General features: G+C 41.1%; 1 long non-coding RNA gene across 1 annotated transcript in view; it reads right to left on the bottom strand.

The window, feature by feature from the left end:
* Positions 1-21,842, bottom strand: part of LOC138850187 (uncharacterized) — a 143,285-nt gene that overhangs the window by 85,054 nt on the left and 36,389 nt on the right. The gene's annotated exons all lie outside the window — the stretch shown is intronic.

The following is a 21,842-nucleotide window of genomic DNA, read 5'->3' as shown; positions in this document are numbered from 1 at the left end:
GCTCAGCCCTAGCTCCTGAGGACATTTGGGGAGTCAACCAGCAAATGTAAGTGCTCTCTCTCTTTCCCCACTGTGTGTGTGTGTACTTTTCAAAGTAAATAAATAAACAACAACAAAAAAAAAACCCTACTGTCCTTAAGTTGGTAAATTGTAGAGCTGGAATTCACACAAACATGGATCTGCTTGGCTTTGAAGCCACTGTGCTCTTTCCATGTTCTCTTGCTGTTTCTTAGGCCCCGGATTGTATTCTTTCCTATACTGCATTCCAGAAAGACAGCTTCAAGTAGCAACAGGGAGCCCTGCTTCAAACAGAGTTCAATTAGCAATGTCCAAGGCCTTTCTATTCTGAGGTTCAAACACAACAAGATGGTTCCATGAATGTGCTTGCAATCTTAAAAGCCAAAGGCAGGGGCCAGTGCTATGGTGCAGTGGGTTAAGCTTCTGCCTGCATTGCTTGGATTCCAAATGGGTGCCAGTTTGAGTTCCAGCTGTTCCACTTCCAATCCATCTCCTCCCAATACATCTGGGAAAGCAACAGTACCTGAACCCCTGCCACCAATATGGGAGACCAAGATGAAGCTCCTGGCTCCTGCCTTGCCCAGCCCTGGCCATTGCAGACATCTGAGGAGTGAACCAATGGATGGAAGATATCTTTCTCTCTCTATCTCAATATCTATCTATCTATCTATCTTTCTCTCTTCCTCTCTCTCCCTCTCCCCCACTCTCTCTGTAACTCTGTCTTTCAAATAAATAAATGAATATTTTTTAAAAAAGTCAAAGACAAACTTTGAAACTATCTGTAGTTCCCAACTTGTAGTGGCCTCTGATCACTTGTTCCTGTTCTTTGCCTCCTCCTCACCTCTGTACACCATCACCAATAAAAAAGCATCTAAATGTGCAATCACTCTTTAGAAACTTTCTGGAATAAAGACTGTGTGTTCTCTTTTTCATTAGGCTAGAGGTTAGGATGAACCCCACTAACATGGGAAGATGGAGTAAATGATTCCTGCCTGGATCTGGGCTGGAGTGACATTTGCTCTAGGAAACACTATTTATGTATTCTATGGGAAATCCTATAAAGAAGAATTATGAATCCCCTTTTGCACACCTCTGTTTATAAATGAAGGAAACGGGTGTGGACTGAACTCTGAACTGCTAAGCGCCAAAACTAAGATTCAAGCTCAGACACTCTGCCTCCAAAAGGCAGGTCTTAACCATAGCCACATACTGACTCTTGAATGCTCCCTTGCTGTGTTAGCCTATTTTCTTTTACTATAACAAAATAATTGAGGCTGGGCAATTTATAAAGAAAAGAGATTTGTTTCCCTCATCCGTTTAGAGCCCAAGCTCACACAGCCCCATCTAAAGAGCTTCTGCTTTGTCCTAAACAACACTCTGGCCTCAGAATCAGCCCTTAAGGCATTCAGATCCAGCTAAAAAGCCCATGAGAGTTTCTTAGGCATGGAAAGCCAAGACTGTGGCAAAAAAAAAGTGACATAAATGAAAGATCTCTGTATGTGAGATCCCAGTGGAAAGAAGGGGCCATCAAAGGAGGTACCTGTCTCTGAAGGGAGGAAAGAACTTCCACTTTGACTATGGCCTTGTCTAAATAAGATCAGAGTCGGCGAATTCAAGAGGCTTTCATAGCCTTGGCAGCTCATGACAAAAGCCTCGGGTGATTACTGACACCATAAATAAGAGTGTCAATTGTTAAATCAACAGCAGGATTCACTGTGCACTTACTCCCCATGTAGGATCTCTGTCCTTAATGTATTGTTCTATGTGAATTAACGGTATAACTAGTACTCAAACAATACTTTATATTTTGTGTGTCTGTGTGGGTGCAAACTGTTGAAATCTTCACTTAGTATATACTAAGTTGATCTTCTGTATATAAAGATAATTGAAAATGAATCTTGATGAAGAATGGAATGAGAGAGGGAGTGGAAGATGGGATGGTTGCGGGTGGGAGGGAGGTTATGGGGGGAGGAAGCCATTGTAATCCATAAGCTGTACTTTGGAAATTAATATTTATTAAATAAAAATTTTTTAAAAAGAGTTTCTGCTGAGAGTCCCCTTGGCTAAATCAGTACATGGTGGAGAAGCGGAGAGGGGAACCAGCTTTATGCAGAAGAAGCCAAGGTCTTAGAGTGGGCTCACTTTATAACAGCCTGATTTCACATGGTTTTCCATAAGGACAAGAAGGTACTCCTGCCAGAAATCTATTGATCTTCATGTAACTGCCGCCCACCAGGACTCATCTCTTAAGATATTACCATTTCCATACCATCACACTGGAGACCAGGTTTCTGACACATGAACCTTTGAGGGACTCACTCAGACTACATCCAAACCATAGCACTTGCTAACACAATGACTCTTTCTCTAGCAGAGATCCACCAAAGATCTGATGGGCCTAATCAGACATAAATTGTGTCAAGACAGGTGCAAAGGGAAAAAAAATGCAGAGCTCAAGCTCCAGTAACATGTGTCAAGGATGAAGACAAAAGGAGTATTGGGAAATTGGTGAAGTTTAGACCAGGAGTCTTCAAAGTGTTCTCTGAAGAGCACATTCTCGGGGATAATAGTTTCATAACTATCTTTTTTTTTTTTTTTTGCACTGTGTTTGCTTAAATCAAGAATCCAAGTAAATCTCATTTACTATAATTGCTTTATATGTCTCTAAATCTCTTTTAATGCATAAATTCCATTCTCATCCCTTTTTTTCCTCAGTTTATTTGCTAAAGAAACTAGATCTGTAAACTTCCCCAAAGTCTACATTTTGTTGATAGAATCCATGTAGTCTATCACGTTTTTTCATTCTATGTATTTCCTGAAAAGTGGTGGTTGGATCTAGAATCTTGACTACATAGGAAGCAATATATTTTTATTTTTTAAAGATTTATTTATTTATTTGAAGGACAGAGTGACACTTGGTTGGGGGGTAGGGGGGTAGAGAGATCTTCCATCCTCTGGTTCAGTCCCCAACTGGCCTACAATTAAGTTTGTGCCAGGTCAAAGCTAAGAGCCAAATTGGGAGCAGGGGTCCAAGTAGTTGGGCCATCCTCTGCTCCTTCCCAAGCACACCAGCAGGGAGCTGGATCAGAAGCAAAGTATCTGGGTCTTGCACCAGTGCTTTGATATGAGATGCCAGTGTTGTAAGCAGCAACACCACAACTGCAGTCTCAGGAAAGCAATATTTTTTAGCATGTAATTGTTTTATTACTTATTTTCCCATCTATTAGAGAATAGGCTTTTTTAGGGCATGACCACTTTCTTTTCCCTATTCCCAGTGTCACCTGCAGTATCTGACTGCTATGTAGTAGATGCTCCGTTCATATTTGTAGAATTAGTAAATAAATGTTTATATCAATTTATATCAACATAACAGAACAAGTAAGTCTTTAAATATAATATTTGGTTTTTAAAAATCCTCAGGATTTACTACCTTTTGAAACTGAAAGTCCATTTGATTTGCTTTAAAGACAACTGAGGCATAAGTTGGGTATACACCAAACGCCATTCAAGGGGATTAGTTCCTGGAGGAGCAGAGGACCTGCCTCTCCATATTAGGTGGTTTCTCACGAAGTCTCTACAGTTTCTTCAAGTCTATTCCCCTGCAGGTACCACAGTCATAGAAATATGTGTGCCTTGCTCGAACCTGCCAGGCTTTTTCACTTCTTGCACCTCTGACTATGCTCTTTCTGCCCAGAAGGTTTTCATTCATTTGTTCAAGGACATTTATCACAAAGCTACTAAAAGTATGAGACTGGAGATGCAGTAGTATAATAAGATGATGGTCCTATTCCTGTGACATTTATAATAAGAGAGACAAACTTTAAATAATCATTAATGGGAACATTAAATTACCTTAATGATAAATATGACAGGAAAATATAATAAAGGGTCTCGATGCAATTGGCAGTTGAAGACAGCCTCTTTCTTCCCCTTGATCCACCATGAATAGCTGCTTACTTGCCAAGACTCAGCCTAAGCATCACTTCCTATGGGAACCATTTCCTAATAGTCTTACCCTCTCCAAAGTGGACACATCCTCTTAATACTCCCCTCCCTAATTCCAACATCTGCCACAGCACTCTTAACTTCGAAGACACTTATCCAGTGCAGGACACCTTGGCCCCTGAGTTTTTAGTTTCACAAAAGCATCTGGGTACTATCTGGAGAACAGTAAATACTTAACATTCATTGAATAGCTCATTCATTTACCCCACCGAAGAAAACAGAGATGTGTCATGTCTAAGCACGGTGCTGTGCACCAGGAACACAAGGATGAGAAAGGCAATGCGGTGCATGAGACAAAAAGATCGAAAAGAATGAAAGAAAAAATTTACAGTTAAAATAAGAATTTCTGATACCCATCATCAAGAGTCTCAGAATGAGAAGAGAGGCAATATTTGTGAGGTGAAGGAAAGCAGTCATATAAGAGAACAAAGACTAGCTTCACAAATTCATGAAAATCCTTCTTTGATGCACCTCTCTCCTCTGAAAAAATAACAGTGATAGGAAAACCACTAAGGGAAAAATGCATAGCTTACCACCACACACACACACACACACACACACATACACACACACATCTCAGGAGATTGAAAATAGCATAGATACACAGAGTACACACAAGAGAGCAATGTCAGGGGCCCACTGGAGTCTAGTCCGTGAAACAAGCAGCAGCCACAATTTTAACTCCTGAAAGGAAACTGGCACTAAAATTGTTTCTACAAGACAAGAAATCAGAAATAGGCTCACTGGTTACAGCCAGGGACAGCATCAATGCTTGTGAGAAAAGGTAAATGAAACTTTTTTAATTGATGGCTTGCCTTCATGGGAAATACAGTAGTACATTCAGAAAGGAAGGAGAATATAGACCAGTTCTAAACCAAGAATGAAGTCATCAGTGGCTAGACATGTGGTTGTCCAAATATCACTATGGAACAAAAACATCAAGATGCCACTGTGAGGCTTGATTCAGGACTGGAAGTGCCAGTTCCACTGGAAAACCTGAAAATTACTACAAAAGGAAGTAGGATTAGGCACAGAAGGATGGCAGACAACAACCAAAACCAATGTAAAACACCCTCATTTTGAATTAGCCTGTAAATCAAATGTCAAAACTACTGCTGAGACAGCCAAAAAATCAGTAATGAAAATATGAATTTCAGCTGAAATGTAAAAAATGAAAGAGCCAGTACTGTGGCTCAACAAGTTAAAGTCATGGCCTGTAGTACCAGCATCCCATATGGGTGGCCAGTTCGAGTCTGGGTTGTTCTACTTCAGAACCAGCTCCCTGCTAATGTGCCTGAAAAAGCAGTGGAAGATGGCCCAACTCCTTAGGCCCCTGCACCCATGTTGGAGATCCAGAGGAATCTCTTGGCTCCTGTTTTCAGTCTGCCCCAGTCCTGGCTGTTGCAGCCTTTTGGAGAGTGAACCTGCGGATGGACGGTCTCTTTTTCTGTTTTCCTTCTCTCTCTGTAACTCTGCCTTTCAAATAAATAAATAAATCCTTTTTAAAAAAAAAGATATAAAATGAAAATAGATGAAACTTTATAGAAATTTAAGACTTAAATGTGTTTAGAATGTTCAAAGAGGTGAATAAAATAACTCTTGTGTTTTAAAAAAGAAAATAAAATGAGGCCAGCGCTGCTGTCTGCAGTGCTGCCATCCCATATGGGTGCCAGTTCAAGTCTCAGCTGCTCCACCTCAGATCCAGCTCTCTGCTGTGGCCTAGGACAGCAACGGAGGATGGTCCAAGTCCTTGGGAACCTGCACCCATTTGGGAGACCAGAAAGAGGCTCCTGGCTCCTGGCTCCTGGCTTCGGATCGGCATAGCTCAAGCTATTGAAGCCATTTGGGGAGTGAACCAGTGGATGGAAGACCTCTCTCTCTGCCTCATCTTCTCTCTCTGTGTAACTCTGACTACCAAATAAATAAATAAATATTAAAAAGAAAAAAGAAAATGACATTATGGTAGGTTTAAGATGGCTATGAAAAAGAATTAATTAGAAATCCCAGCAAAAAATTATATTTAATAAAACTAAAACACCAAAGACTCATCAAAATATAAATCAATTCCAGTTCTATTAAAGACCTAAAAACATATATATTTACAAATATATATTCCAGTGTATATAAATATTCTCTCACACTTATTATCCTGTATAAAATACCTTCATGACCTCAAGGTATAGAAAGATGGTATCATAAAGTACTCACATATTTTAGAAAAACAGCAATTTAAAACATTTTAAATATAATTTCTAAAAAGAATCATTTTTAAACACATTAAGACAAACTGCAGAGTTGCAGAAGTGTTTTGTCATACCTCTTTAGAAGAAATGGGTGCATTTAGCTTGGCTCACACACACAAGTGGGTCAGTAGGAAAAATATCTTTTTAGTATAATCTTCCATGATATATATATATATATATGAATTATATCTTCATGCTTTAAAAATTTATATAAACTACACAGGATTATGTTTATCATTTTACAGTTTGCTTTTTTTCTATTTTTCATCAGCCATATAGCATTTCATTGTATGCCTATATCACTGTTTTCCTTCTGCATCCTTTCTTCCGTGGATAGGCATTTAAGTTTTCCTAAATCTTTCATTACTCCAAATCATGCTATTAAAAACAGAATAAACAGTTCCACTTGGGAGTGGAAGATACAAGTTACACGTTTTCATTGTTTATTTATAATTTAATTATACTCAGATCAGAAAAATTAAGGACTACTGTCTCTCAGAAATGTGATGAAGCTTTCCTTGCTTCTCTTATGTGGTCAGTTTTTAAAATAGACTAAAGATATTTAATTAAAATGCACTTCTTTAATTTGTGGGGTATAAAACTTTTCTCTTTATCCATTAGGTTAGGAGGTCAGAAAACCATGACCCTGGGGCTAAATCCAGCCTGTACCCTGCTTTTGTAAAATTTAATTTGAACACAGCAACATTCATATGGTCTCACACATTGTCTGTGGCTGCTTTACTGTTTCAAAGGCAGACCTGAGACCACGCTTGGCCACAAAACCTAAAATACTTACTACGTGACCCTTTATACAAAAAGTTTGCCATTCCTGTATAGATAAAGCTTTTATCTATGCTGTTGAAATTTTTCATCTTTTACTAATTTTATATCTGCTTGATCTATTACTTCCTGATACTGATGTGATAAAATCTCCTACTGTAATTTTCAATGTACCCATTTCTTCTATATAATTCTGATCGATTTTGGTTCATGTTTTTGGCCCCAGATCCCAGGACTCTTATTTTCCATTGCATTGCCCTCCAGCCACCCTCTTGCTTTTGGAATTATTTTAGACATGAGCTAGGTATCACTCTCTATGGCCCCAATCTCTGGGAGACAAACATCAAGCCTTCAGACTATTTCTGTTACTTGACTTAAGGAAGACATCCAGTAAATGACAGTTGTCAGTGAAAGACCATTTCCCTGTCCTGATGGCAAACTGCCCACTTCACGTTGCAAGAACCTTGCACCCCGGGAACTTACATATTGGAGAAGCAAATGTCTCCCTCAGTCCAGTGATTAGAACCTTGTCAGACCGGCTGTGTCACCCTCTCAAGTCAATGAATTCCTTTTGATAAAGAGCAGGATAAGAGAGACAGATAGGAGGCTGGGTCCTGCTTTCAGGACTTGTTTCCTCATTCTATTGCACATACATTTATTTTCTTTAAAAATTCTTGTTTTCTTTGGCCCCTCTTACACATGTAGACTAATATCTACCTAGCTGCCTCAACAACCTCTATTTGGCCCCCAAACAAAAAGTCCCTGCTTTTCTCTTTAAAAAAAAAAAATGTCTAGCAGTGGAGTTGGAAGCATTATTGTGGGGAGAGACCCAAAGCCAAGAAATTTCAGCAATATGTTCCACATGGAGTGGAGCAAGCACATTTGGAGAGTGACCAACAGGATCTATTGGAAGTAAAATAATTGGCCTTCCAGAGAGACTGCTGCATTCTGCACACTGCTTGACTTTCTACAGCTGAGAGACAAGCCAGGGATTAGTAGACGTGGCAAGTCCCAACACAGATGTTCCACATGGCTGAGGACATCAGCAGCGACCCAGACGAGATGGTGGATGATGTGGCATCTTGAGCAGCTCTGCCCATGCAGGAAGTTAGAGATTTAGAAAGAAGCAGGCTAAAAATTGAGCTGTATTCATTTCAAATCTGGAAACAAAATGTGTATGGGGAAAACACTACATGCTAGGGACGAACAAGACTCTTACACACTATATCTACTTTAAACCCCACTGAAGTTTCCATTTCCAGGTAAATAAACTGAAGTCACACCGCTGATAATTGAGTGCCATGATAAGAACCAGTTGTGTCCAACTCCAAGCCCTATGCCGTCTTCAATTCAGGAATGAAAACACTCAGACCGGGGAGGATAATCATGCCAGCACACGTAGTGCAGTCTTCTAAAAGTTCATGGAAATGCATATTATGAAAAACCTATGCGTGAATTTCAAAAAACTTTGCACCCAAACAAGGGTACCTTTAATGCTTTTCTCCATGAATTATTTGAAACCCCCTCATAGATCTGCAGTGTGAAGCAGGGTAGGGAAAATGCTTCAGGAAAGGTGCAGGTTGTCATGGTGGCACAAAAGGGGAAGACTACACTTACTGCACACTGACCTACTGTCAGGTTCCTGATTGTGTTACACAATTCATCCTTAAAACTACCCGCTGGCAGAGCTGACGTTGTGGTACAATGGGTTAAGCCACTGCCTGTGATGCCAGCACCCCATATGAGTGCCTGTTCAAGTCCTATCTGCTCCAATTCCGATCCAACTCCCTGCTAATGTGCTTGGGAAAGCAGTAGAGCAGAAGGTGGTCCAAATTCTTGGGCTCTTGCATCCACATGAGAGACCCATATGGAGTTCTGAGCTCCTGGCTCTGTCCTGGCCCAGACCCGGCTGTAGCAGCCATTAGGGGAGTGAACCAGAGGCTTGAAGATCTCTCTTTATCTCTCCCTTTCTCTGTAACTCTGCCTTTCAGATAAAGAAATAAACATTTAAAAAAATTCCTCCTCTGATAAAGCTGCAGCATTCAATTCTAGAGATGAGGAAATTGAGCACATAATTCAGCCAGGCCACACAACTATGAAGGGCTGGAAGCAGATGTGAACTCAGCTGGCTCTAATTCTGTTCCATTTCTTTATACCATCTTCTGAGGGATCACACCCAAATTTAAGGAGGCAGAAGGAAACTTGAGTAAATCTTTATACAGAGATTATTTAGGAGACTCCATGGAATTATCAGTGTGGTTTCAGAAGGTTGAGGCAGGAAGCTCACTGGAATAAAAGCAGAAAAAAGTTGGGAAAGTGTTCCTGGAACAATGCACCACGGAATTTGGCATGAACTTGAAGTACAAGTGTGTTATGGTACAGTAGGGCTTCTCTCCCCCCAAATCATGAAGAAGTGTAAATTCTGATGTCTTAATGATAATGCTTTATAGATCAAAGGTGGAGACTTGATCTGATGATGGTGTCTGAGAGGTGGGTCTGGTGAGAAGAGTTTAGGTCATCAGGTTTTTCTTTTCCCAAGAAGCTCCTCTCGAGTATTTTAGCTAACAACAACAAAATTGGACTAATACAAAGTGACAGAGAGGAGGCTGAGGGTGTGGCCTACTTCTACAGAGAGAGGGCTTGGTCAGGCAACCTATCCATGGCAACACACCCACAACAGGATTTTCCCCCGAAAAGAATAGCTGTTGGGTTTGTGAGGAGAGCTCCAATGCTACAAAGCAACAGTTATGCTGGCAGAATTTGGCTTTGCCATCATATATGGAGGAAAAGAGAACAGGAAATCGGGGCCATTACAGACTTGAAGATTTAGGTAAGAAGAAATACAGCTGTCAGTATCCACAGATGATGTATGTGTCTACACAAAAATCCCAAGAGAATCTAAAATCAAATTATGAAGTCTAATTATAGATATGTCAGTAGATACTAAAATGTGGCATTATTCCATCTTTAAAAGGAAGAAAATTCTGACAGATGATCCGACATGCTGAACATTGAAAACTTCATACTAAGTGAAATAAACCAGGCACAAGAAGACAGATATTGAATGATTCCATTTACATTAGATATCTAGAGTATCACATTCATGAGATTGAAAGTAAAATGTTGATTGTCAATTCAAAGGAGAGGGGAATGGGAGTTAATTTTTTTTAGAAATTTATTTTATTTATTTGAAAGGCAGAGTTACAGAGAGGCAGAGGCAGGGGGTGTGGGGAGAGAGAGAGAGAGAGAGGTCTTCGATTCACTGGTTCACTCTCCAGTGGCTGTAATGGCCAGAACTGCGCTGATCCGAAGACAGGAGCCAGGAGCTTCTTCCAGATCTTCCACAGGGGTGCAGGGGCCCAAACACTTGGGCCATCTTCTTCTGCTTTCTAAGGCTATAGCAGAGAGCTGGGTCAGAAGTGGAGCTGTCGGGCCTTGAACTGAGGCCCATATGGGATGTCAGCACTGCAGGCGGCAGCTTTACCTGCTAGGCCACAGCACCAACCCCAGTAAGTTAGTTTTTAATAGATATAGAAATTAATTTGGAAAGATAAAAAAGTTCTGGAGATGAGGCAGATATTTGGCACAATAATTAAGATGCCACTTGGGACATCCACATCCCATGTCAGAGTGCTTGGGTCTGAGTCCTGTCTCCACACCTGTCTATTTCCTGCTAATACATACCCTGGGAGGCAGCAGACAATGAGTACTTGGGCCCCCCACCACCCACCTGGGAGACTCAAACTGAATTCTTGTTTCTTGGCTTTGGCTTGGCCTAGTCTCAACTGTTGGGAGCATCTGGAGAATGAAGCAGTGGGGTGATATCTCTCTTTCTGTTTCTCTTCACCCCCTTCTCTCCCTTTCTGCCTTTTAAATAAAATTAATTAATTAAAAGTTTTTTAATTCTGGAGATAGATCGTGGTGATAGTTGGACAGTAATGTGAATATATACTTGATGCCACTGAAATATACATTAAAATTACTAAAATGGCATGTTTCATGTTATATATATATATTTTTTTTTTTTTTTTGACAGGCAGAGTGGACAGTGAGAGAGAGAGACAGAGAGAAAGGTCTTCCTTTTGCCGTTGGTTCACCCTCCAATGGCTGCCGCGGCCGGCGCGCTGCGGCCGGCGCACCACGCTGATCCGATGGCAGGAGCCAGGAGCCAGGTGCTTTTCCTGGTCTCCCATGGGGTGCAGGGCCCAAGCACCTGGGCCATCCTCCACTGCACTCCCTGGCCACAGCAGAGGGCTGGCCTGGAAGAGGGGCAACCGGGACAGAATCCGGCGCCCCGACCGGGACTAGAACCCGGTGTGCCGGCGCCGCTAGGCGGAGGATTAGCCTAGTGAGCCGCGGCATCGGCCATCATGTTATATATTTTATCACAATTTAATTTTAAATTTTTAAAAGATTTATTTATTTGTTTAAAGGGCAGAGTGAGAGACAGAACCAGAGAAATCTTTCATCCACCGGTCCACTCCTCAATGTTCACAATAGCCAGAGCTGGGCCAATACAAAGCCAGAAGCCAGCAGCTTCTTTCAGGTCTCCCACATGGGTTCAGGGGCCCATGAACAAGGGCCATCTTCCTCTGCTTTCATAGGCATATTAGCAGGGAGCTCCATTGGAAATGGAGCAGCTGGAACTCTAAGAAATGTCCATACGGGATGCCAGTGCTTCAGACAGTGGCTTTGCCCACAAACCACAGCACCAACCCCATTTTATTACAATTTAAAAACAGGATTTTAAAATGTATGTGCACAGCTAAGAACCTGGGAATGTATATTTTTAAAATTTCCATACTACCGATGGCACCACAGCTCACTAGGCCAATCCTCTGCCTGCAGCGCCGGCACCCAGGGTTCTAGTCCCAGTTATAATGGCTATTATCAAAAACACACACAAAAAAACAAATCTCCGGTGGAGAAAAGGTAATACTTGGGGCTGCTACTGTGGCGCAGCAGGTAATGCCATCGCCTGCAGTGCCAGCATCCCATATGGGCATCAGTTCAAGACCTGGCTGCTCCACTTCTGATCTAGCTCTCTGCCATGACCTGGAAAAGCAGTAGAAGATGACCCAAGTGCTTGGGCCCCTGCATCTGCATGGGAGACCTGGAAAAAGCTACTGGCTCCTGGCTTTGGATTGGCTCAGCTCCAGCCATTGCGGCCATTTGGGGAGGTAACCAGCAGATGGAAGATCTCTCTCTCTCTCTCTCACTCTCAGCCTCTGCCTCTGCCTCTCAAATAAATAATTGAATCTTTTTTTTTTTTTTTTTTGACAGGCAGAGTGGATAGTGAGAGAGAGAGACAGAGAGAAAGGTCTTCCTTTTGCTGTTGGTTCACCCTCCAATGGCCGCCACGGCTGGCGTGCTGCGGCTGGCGCACCGCACTAATCTGAAGGCAGGAGCCAGGTGCTTCTCCTGGTCTCCCATGCGAGTGCAGGGCCCAAGCACTTGGGCCATCCTCCACTGCCTTCCTGGGCCACAGCAGAGAGCTGGCCTGGAAGAGGGGCAACCGGGACAGAATCCGGCGCCCCGACCGGGACTAGAACCCAGTGTGCCAGTGCCGCTAGGTGGAGGATTAGCCTACTGAGCAGTGGTGCCGGCCAATAATTGAATCTTTAAAAAAAAAAAGGTAACACTTAAATGTTATTGGTGGGAATGTAAATCAGCACAGCCATTATGGAGAACAGTATGGAGGTTCCTCAAAAAACTAAAAGTACATCTACCATATGATCCATCTGTCTCACTTCTGGATGTGTATACACACACGTACATATATATATACATATATACATAGGAAGGAGATAAAATCAGCATGTGAAAGAAATATTTGCATTCCCATATTTATTGCATCATTACTCACAATAGCCAAGATATGAAACCAACCAAGGTATCCATCAGTGAACATATAGATAGAGAAATGTAGTATATACACAGAATGGAATATTATACAGCATTAAAAAGAATGAAATCCTAACATTTGCAGAAAAATAGATAGAACTAGGGATCAGTGTGTTAAGTGAAATAAGCCAGATACAGAAAGATAAATACTTCCTGTTCTCTCTCATAGATGGAAGGCAAAATAAATACATCATTGATCTGAACCTAGAATAGTGGTAACTGAATGCTGGGATGTGTATGGAGGAGGAGATATAGAAAGAGGTTGGATAATGGGTACCAAAACACAGATTGAAGTAACAAGTTCTTGGGTGGGTGTTTGGTACAGAAATGAAGAAATTGTTTGGAATGCTCTCGTTCCATATTGAAATGCCTTGTTTGAGTCCTAGTTCTCCTCCGAATTCCAGCTTCCTGATTAATATGTACCCTGGGAGGCAGTGGATGATGGTTCAAGTAGTTGAGTCCTTGCCATCCACATGGGAGACCCAGATTGAGTTTCAAGCTCCTAATTGGAAACAACTAGCCTTAGTTGTTGCAGGCATGTGAGGAATAATTCAACAAATGAGAGATCTCCTCTCTCTTTCTTTCTCTCTCTCTCTCCCCCCCTTTCAAATAGGTAAAAATAAATTTACCAAAAAGATGTAACAAGTTCTAGTGTTCTCAGCATAGTGGGGTATAATATTCTATAGAAATGTCTATAAGAGAGGAGCTAATAGGCTCCAAACAGAAATAAAAGGAAATGGAAAGCCTACTTGCTTGACTTGCTCTGTTTCCACTGTGCGTATTTGTTGAAATATTGCACTGTAGTCCATAAAAAATGTATTAAAGTATCACATGCTAATCAAAAAATTTTAAATACACATTGGCTACATTATCAGAATACTGAGATTGTAGGTGACTTTCTTCATTGTGGTGTGTTTGTTGTTAGAAAGTATTTGCAAAGAATAGAAATTTAAAAGAAAAAGACGGGTAAAGGACTTGAATAGACTTCTCAAAAAATAAACAAACAAATGGCAAATAAGCTCATGAAAAGATGCTCAACATCATCAGTAATTAGGGAAATGCAAATGAAAATCACAATGAAGTGTCACTTTCACACTAAGAAAGCTATAATTTCTTAAAGGAAAGAAACAAATGTTAGCGAGGATGTGGAAAAGCTGGAACTTTCTTTTTTATTTTATTACTATTTTTTTGACAGGTAGAGTTAGACAGTGAGAGAGAGAGAGAGACAGAGAGAAAGGTCTTCCTTCTGTTGGTTCACCCCCAAAATGGCCACTATGGCCGGCACGCTGTGCCGATCCAAGGCCAGAAGCCAGGTGCTTCCTCCTGGTCTCCCATGCGAGTGCAGGACCCAAGCACTTGGGCCATCCTCCACTGCACTCCCAGACCACAGCAGAGAGCTGGACTGGAAGAGGAGCAACCGGGACAGAATTCGGTGCCCCAACCAGGACTAGAACCCAGGGTGCCGGCACCGCAGGCAGAGGATTAGCCTAGTGAGCTGCGGCACCTGCCAAAGCTGGAACTTTCATACAGTGGTGATGGGAATACAAAGTGCCATTGTCACTTTGGAAAACAGTCTGACAGTTTCTCAAAAAGTTAAGCCCAGGGTTATGGTATGATCCAGTAATTCTGTTCTTAGATATATACTCAAGAGAAATGAAAACATATGCAACATGGAAACTTGTATATCAATGTTCATAGTAGCATCATTTATAATGGTCAAAGGCAAGAACAACCCAAATGTTAATCAAGTCTATTAACTGAGGGCAAAAAGAACAAGAGGAAAAAGGGAATAGTGCTAGTGACTATTTTTGTTGCTATCTTAGCTTAGGCTATTACAACAGACTAACACAGAGTGTGCAGCCTAAACAATAGACATTGATTTCTCATGATTCTGGAGACTGGGAAATCCAAGGAGTCCGTCCTGGTGAGGGCTCTTTTCTGACTTGCAGATGGCCTCACCTGCGGCCTCATGTGGTGATCTCTTCCTTTTCCTATCATGGTGCTAATCATGGGGACAAACTATCATGACCTCATCTAATTATCTGCCAGACCCCATCTCTAACACCATCACACTGGGGGTTAGAGCCCCCCCACATTGAATTGAGGGCATGACACATTCAGTCCCTAACAGTTACTACTAACCATTACTAATACACTCACAGCACTGTGTACAATGTGGGTGAACCTTGAAAACGCTATGCTAATTGAAAGAAGCCAGACACGAAAGGCCACATTCTATGGCTTCATTTATTCAAAACAAACAAATCCATAGAAACAGAAAAGCAGATTAGTGATTGCCAGGACTGGGGATAGGGAGAAAGGTAGAGTGACTGCTTAATTGGTATGAGGTTTCCTTTAGTTTGTTCATCCATTTGGTTTTGGCAGTATTTTTTTAATCCTTTTATTATTCTTTTTTAACAAATGGCCCCAGGGATACAGGACCAGAGAAAGGGGAGGAGGGGAAGCAAGACCCCAGGCCCACAATCCCTACCTCGACCCCTTCCCCTTTATATATTCATAATCTATTTGAGATAAAAGCATTCTTGAAATAGTGACAATAGCTGCACAACATTGTGAATACATTAAAAGTCACTGGATTGTATACATTAAAATCATTAAAATGGTATCTTTTATGTTAACTGTATGTTATCACAGTAAAAAAAATGGTACTATCATTCCTTTTTTGGAAAAAAATGAATATTCTAGAGAAATTTTTGCACAAGAGGACATCCTTATAATTGCAAACTGGTTAATACAGAGAAAGTTGAAACATTCTTGTCAGTAGAGGAACAGAAAAATAAATTGTAGTTCATTCATATCTTGGAATACTAAGCAACAGTACATAATTTCTTGTTGAAATGTTACTGACAAGAGCCAAAGTGAAAACAGTTCAAATATTCACCAACTGATGAGTGGATAAACAAAATGTGGTATATCCATACACCCTTCTTCCCCCTCTGCCTACCAAATCAGCCTTCCTCGTACACACACACACACACACACACACGTGCACTGGGCTCCATTCAACACTTTGAGGGGCTTCTCACGAATGAGTTTGGGTGTCCCTACTGTATCTAGTCTTTCCTCCCTGAAAACAGCCATCCTTTAGAAACTCCTCAGGCCTAGGAGAGCACACACATATTGTTCATATCTCCACAGAATAACCCTGGACATGCCTGTGTAGGCCCTAAAGGCAGCTGTGGAACTATTTTGGCAGGAAATGCTGGGATCCTGGATTTCCAAAAAGGCATCTAGAGGGCTGTTCAGCCTGTAGGGAGGTGCTTGGACAGAGGGAAAAAATGGACCCTCTAAATCATGGGGTTCCGGGTAGATCCTTGGGTACTCAGATCTATGGCTGGTACTAAACTTAGATAGCCATGGTCCATTGCTCCCAGACTTTTACAATCTAAGTGATATTATAAGACTTGGAATCTTTGTATTTCTGCTCCATGAACATCAGTGAACTTACTCTACTCTCTCAGAAGGGCAGATTTTTAAGTGGACTCAGGGGCCAGGAATGGTTTCAACAGCTGCTAGCCAATGCTACCACCTGTGCTCTGACAATGACCCATGAGCAAAATTCTGGAAGCCATTCGTTCGTCTTCCCATGAGTCTCCGTCTCCCATGAGACTCTTGATAGATACCATGATTTTCTTTGTGTAAGTAGCCACTTCATTTCTGCAAATATCTAGGCCATCAGCTTGTCACACTTTCTCATACTCCCTGGAGATGGGGGCTGCAGTTGACTTTACAGGGACCACATGGTCCCTGCTCAGCTCCTCAGAGTTTGGGACATCTACTTTCTATTTACAAAGGGGCTCTTGAATTGAAGCTTCCCTTTACACATCAAAAGTGGCTTTGATTGGCCAATTTCTCTCTCAGTGCTCTGTTCACCCCAAATCCAGCCAGATTTGAAGAAAACTTCAGATTTCCTGGTTCCTTCCCAGATATACAAGCCTATATTTGGGAAGACATTGGCCAAGAAAGCAAGACTCAATTTCTCTGTAAGGGTTGTAAATGTCTTGGAACATTTATTTCACCTCCCCAAATTTCCAGAGACAGATCACTTACTTTTTTATGTTCTGTATCTTTAGCTCTGGTACCTATAATAGCCCCTCCCTAGGCATACCACTGCATTTTACAAGGTGCTTTCACATGAATTATTTCTCCCCTGTTTGCTTTTACTAATTCTACCATCAGACATTTAGTTCATTGAGGGTTCTCTCTTATTCTAACATTTAATGCTATAGATTTCTCTCTACTGATTTATATTTTCATGGTCATTCTATTTTTAACTATTCTATTAAGGTTGCTTACTTAATTCATAAATTATCTTTAATGATGCGTTTTTAGATTTAAATGCCAGTTTCTTTTTTTCTTATTTCTTGCATCTCACTCCTTAATCCTGACTTCAGTTTCAGTACTTCTTTTAGAGCTTCTTTCAGAGAGGGTCTGTGAGTGATAAAATTTTCTCAGCCTTTATCTCAGTCTTTTTAACCCCTCAGCCTCCAGTGAAAATGTAACTGTGTAGAATCTAAATTAGCAGTTGCTTTTGGTATTTATCCTCCTGTCTCTTAGCCTTTACGGTTTCTGGTGAGAATCCTATGGGTGATCTGCATTTACTTCCAGTTATGACTGAGATTTTTTGTGTATTTAAGATTAATCTGGCCGGCGCCGCGGCTCACTTGGCTAATTCTCTGCCTGCGGCGCCAGCATCCCCGATTCTAGTCCCAGTCAGGGCACCAGATTCTGTCCCGGTTGCTCCTCTTCCAGTCCATCTCTCTGCTGTGGCCCAGGAGAGCAGTGGAAGATGACCCAAGTCCTTGGGCCCTGCACCCGCATGGGAGACCAGGAGGAAGCACCTGGCTCCTGGCTTCAGATCGGCACAGCGCGCCAGCTGTAGCGGCCACTTAGGGGGTGAACCAACAGAGGGAAGACCTTTCTGTCTCTCTCTCTCTCACTGTCTAACTTTGTCAAGAAAAAAAAATAATCTTTAGTGTTACACATTTGGATCCAAGTATCTAGCTTGTGTGTGAATGTGTGTGTGTGTGTGTATTAAATCCTGCTTAAGACTCACTGAATCTGAATGATTCTTCTTGAATCTGAATGATATCTTTCACAAGTTCCAGGAAATTCTCTGTCACTATTTCTCAAATTTACCTGTTCTGTCTTTTGGGAGCACCTATTAAATCTATTAAGCTTCTCCTTCTATACTTCCCAATTATTAATATTTCAACTATATTTCCCATATCTTTGTCTCTCAGTGCTCATTTTCTCTGTGCTAATAAATTAACTAGATTCAGTGAATTTTGTTTTGTTTTTAATTTTTTTAATTCAAAAGAAATTTAAGAGACATAAAAATTGCATGCATGTATGGAGTACTATGTGATGTTTCATTACAGGTATACACTGTGTAATGTACAGAGCAAACATATTTATCCTTTCAAATATTAAACACTTATTAATCATGAACACACCTAAAAATTCTATCCTCTAATGTTTTATAGAGAAATATATATTTAAACTAACATTGTTTATCTTCACCTGATTGTGAAATAGAACCCCAGAATTGCTTATCTACACATAGCTTAGTATCCATCAATCAACCTTTTCTAATCGCTTCCTCTCCAATTCCCTCTTTATCTTCTGATATCCTCAATTGTATTTATAATATCTATGAGATCACCTATTTTTTTAGACCTCACATAGGAGTAGTTCATATGCTATTTGTCTTTTAATGCTTGGTCACAAAAAAGTATGAAATCTTGTTATTTACAACAACATGGATGGAACAGGAGGTCATTATGTTAAGTGAAATATGCCACAGACGGGAAGTAGTCAGCCCTTGGAAAAAAATAAAATCAGACTTTTCAAGAAAGAAGGCCATAGAAAAGCACATTGTAAATACTTTCTCTGATTACTGATATACTAAAATTTATTAGCTTCTTTCTTTTTTTAGTATACTCCTGGCATTTAATTTTATTTATTTTTAATATAGTTCTAATTTGCTTTTATAACATGTGAGTTTTATGTATTTTTATTAATATGTAATGCTTATGTTTATTTCTAGAGCCAATGTGATATTTCAAGACACCTATACAACATGTACCATTCAAGTTATATTATTTAACATTTCTATCTCCTTATCATTTCTTTGTTTGGAGCTGTTGAGGTCTTCATTAGCTCCCTTCTATTAATGAAATGAGCATATTAATTAAAAGTTCTCATTTTGAACCCTCAGTGCCATTTGTTTCTGGTTCATTTGGTTTCTAGGTCCTTCTGTGGAGAGGGTGGGAAGGAAAGGTAAAATGTTACCATCTGAATGGAAATCAAGCGTGAGAACTGATTACAGACCCAGGTGAACTGCAAATGGAATAAGCAGTCACCATCCCCTAAACAGGAAACCACTAATTAGATTTTTGAGCTAAGCATAAATGCCTCCTAAATTGCATGTTAATACAGAACCTCACTGTATATTGATTTGATTTTCCTGAATCAAAGAATGTGCTAGCTGGATGTGTCCCTTGAGGCTTAATTGTGCTGAGCATCCTGCAGCCACAGTTGTATTGATGTGTAAATAATAATGCTCTGAGCCATTATTTGTGTCTGCAGTGATTGGAAGCTGGTCATTCTAAATTATTATTTTTATTTTTCTCTTGTCTCGGCCATGTGAGGATGTCAAAAATGGCCAGAACTCATTTTCCAAGTCAGATAGACAAATCTATATTATGTAACACAAAGCAGGTCCATGAGTTTAAGTCCCTGTTTCATCACTATACAAATCTTAGAGAATTGTGAAAGAAAGGGATTTATTTCGGCTCACAATTTTGTGGGTTCACAATCAAGATGGAGTGAGTCCCATTAGTCTGACCGTCTGATGAGGCCAAAGGGTGGAAATGGCAGAGCATGTGCAGAGAAACAATCCCTTGGCATTTGTATCCTAAATTTCATGTTAATTCAGAACTTCACTGTACATTGATTTGATTTTCCTGAATCAAAATATGTGTCCCTAGAGAAGTAATTGTGCTGAGTATTCTGCAGCCACAGTTGTAGGAAGTACAGTGGCTGGGCCCAACTCAGTTTTTATAGCTAATCCTCTTTGAAAATGACCTTCTGAGGGTAATTCTCCCCTCTAAGTGACCTAAGAGGCAGTGACCTAAAACCTTCCCACCAGGTTCACCTCCTAGACACCTCATAGGTTTAAGTCTCCACTCTTAGTACTAGCCATTTATGACTTCAGGATTTAATCATCTGCATAAGTCTGGGAGACATACCCCATTCAAACCATAGCAGTGTGATAACTCATTCGTTAGGAAATCCCAACCATCAAACAGTCCTCAGTAAGGACATGGGGTTGATAAACCTCACAGCTGACACCACGGCCCTGAAAGCACTACGAGACTGGGTTGCTGTTGACTGCTGCATTATTTCGGGAAAGAATCAGGAAGGATCCAAAGAGCTCAGGGCTGGCACTGTGGCACAGCAGGTTAAAGTCCTGGCTTGCAGCACCAGCATCCCATATGGGCTCCAGTTGGAATCCCGGCTGTGCCACCTGCAATCCAGCTCTCTGCTATGGCTGGGAAAGCAGTAGGCAATGACCCAAGTCCTTGGGCCCCCACACCTACATGGGAGACCCGGAAGAAGCTCCTGGCTCCTGGCTTTAGACCGACTCAACTCTGGCTGTTGCAGCCATTTGTGAGGTGAACTAGTAGATGGAAGATTTCTCTTTCTGTCTCTACCTCTCTCCATACTCTGTCTTTTAAATAAAATAATAAATATTTTTTAAAAGAGAGAGAGAGAGAGCTCAACAAGGGAATACATAAAGGAAGACAGAGGAAATATGCAAAATGGGGCAACTATTTGCTTGGGAGAGTGCATCAGAGGATGCTTACAGCACTTGAAGACAAAAGCCTAACATTTTATCCTGATAACAGCAGAACTCAGATCATCACCAGAATGAACTGAGGCATCAGCTATACACTCAGAGCTCAGATCATGAGGAAAATATTCATATATAATTATGTTTTAAAAAAGATTTATTTATACGAAAAGCAGAATTATAGAGAGACAGAGGGAAGAGAGATTCTCCAACTGATGTTTCACTCCCCAAATGGTCACAACAGCTAGGACTGGGCTGGGTGGAAGCCAAGAGCCTGGAACTCCATCCAAGCCTCCCACGTGAGTGCAGGGGCCCAAGGACTTAGATCATTCTCTGCTGCTTTCCCAGGCACATCCGCAGGAAGCTTGTTTGGAAGCAGAGCAGCCAGGACTCAAAGCAGTACTCTGATATGTCACATCACAGGCAGCCCCTATAATTCTCTTTGAGTTAGCTTTCAGTCAAAACAGGATCCCAGGTTTCTCCCAGGATCTTCCAGGTTTAGAGAGCAATAGTGGCTGTCTGACTTTGGATCTCCCCAATATTCTTTATCATCCCACCCCACCCTCCAAAAAAAAAATCAACAGAGAGCAAATGAAACCATATCTTATTGACTCTTCAGCATTACTAGAAAGTAGAACTTATCTCTAAGTTTACAGAGAAAAATTCTAGCAAAGCAACTTACCTGCCATTGCAAGCCTGTGAGGTATGAGAGTGAGGAGGGGGCAGTGTGAGAGATTTCATGAGGAAAAACAGAGAGAAGTGAAGGACTTAGACAACATGTGGACAGAAGCACCTCCAGAAGATGCCAGTCCAATGTCATTGGCAAAATACTGAATGAACATAGGTTGGGACTTCACAGTTTACAGCACTAGCTACGGGAAGGAGCTTAAAACTGTGAGAACAGAGGCGGTAGTCCCAGGAAGCATTGCTTTGGGGGAAGAATCAGGTACAAACAAAAGGGATGATACTATCTGGAGGCAAAGAGGTAAGAAATAGGGAGGAAATAAAAGGGG

The sequence above is a fragment of the Oryctolagus cuniculus genome, chromosome 1, assembly GCF_964237555.1.
Source record: "Oryctolagus cuniculus chromosome 1, mOryCun1.1, whole genome shotgun sequence".
Lineage (NCBI taxonomy): Eukaryota > Metazoa > Chordata > Mammalia > Lagomorpha > Leporidae > Oryctolagus > Oryctolagus cuniculus.
The sequence above is the reverse complement of the archived record's forward strand: the minus strand, read 5'-3'. Positions and strand labels throughout refer to the sequence as shown.